Raw genomic sequence first — 1,255 nt, 5'->3', positions numbered from 1 at the left:
CTGTGGTCAGGGCTGCCCAGGGCCCCATCCAACCTGGCCTTGAGTGCCTCCAGGGATGGGGCACCACAGCTTCTCCGGGCAGCTGTGCCAGGGCCTCACTGCCCTCTGAGTGAAGAATTTCCTCCTAAATATCTCACCTAAATCTCTCTCCTTTTAGTTTAAAGACATTTCCTCTCATCCTATCGCTATAAGACCATGTAAAAAGTCAGTCCCTCTGCTGTTGACAAGCTCTCTTCAATTTCTGGAAGGCCACAATGAGGTCTCTCCAGAGCCATCTCTTCTGCAGACTGAACAAGCCCAGCTCCCTCAGTGTCGGCATAGGAGAAATGCTCCAGTCCTATGATCATCTTCACGGCCCTCCTCTGGACCCTCTCCAACAGCTCTGCATCCTTCCGGTACTGGAGGCCCCAGGGCTGGACTTAGCACTCCAGATGGGGCTCACTAGGGCAGAAGAGAAGGAGACGATCAGCTCCCACTCCCTGCTGGCCAGTCCTCTTCCGATGCAGCCCAGGATACTGTCGGCCTTCCGGGCTGCAAGAGCACGCTGCTGGCTTGCATCCAGATTAACTTTTTCTCATTTTCCTGGCCAATGGTTAAATCTAAACACACATGTGAAAGCATCTCTTTCTCCTTCACTCAGTCAGAAGCAAGCTCCTCGCTCTTTTCACTCCAGCACCTGAGCGTGGCAGGTGGGGCTGCACAGCATGAAGGCCGGGCGGCTGCGTGAGGGCAGGAGGGTAAGGGATAGCAGAGGCACAGTGGAATCCTGAACTACCACAGAAACATAGAACACCCCGAGCGGAAGAGATCATACGAGTTGAAATCCTGCTGAGAGAGATGTCCTCGTGCCCAGAGGTGTTGCGGAGGACACGGCAGCATCGCCCCAGAGCACAGTGGGCAGCAGGAGGCAGGTGGGCGCCCCGCCGAGAGCCGTGCCCGTAGGCAGGAGCGAGGCCGGGGGACGGTGACTAAAAAGGGGGTGGAGAGAGGAAAGGGAGGGACGAGAGGGGGGGAGGGGGGAGAATAAATAAATAACCAGGGGAAAAAAAAAAAAACCTGCATGTCAAGTCTGAGGAAATGCTGTGGGAACTACAGCCGGGCTCTTTTTTTTTTTTTTTTTTCGCTCTTCTCTCTTCTCCCCTCGCGTAGCTGAGAGGAAGGGCGGCACGAAGGAGAAGTAGGCAGCCCCATGCGCCGGGCCGCGCCGCCGGGGCGCGGGGGCTGTGCCGGCCGGCGGTAGCGCGGCTCAGGCGCC

This window comes from Lagopus leucura, unplaced genomic scaffold (genome assembly GCF_019238085.1).
Source record: "Lagopus leucura isolate 7727_CA_CO unplaced genomic scaffold, USGS_WTPT01 Super-Scaffold_100002, whole genome shotgun sequence".
Taxonomy (NCBI): Eukaryota; Metazoa; Chordata; class Aves; order Galliformes; family Phasianidae; genus Lagopus; species Lagopus leucura.
The sequence above is the reverse complement of the archived record's forward strand: the minus strand, read 5'-3'. Positions refer to the sequence as shown.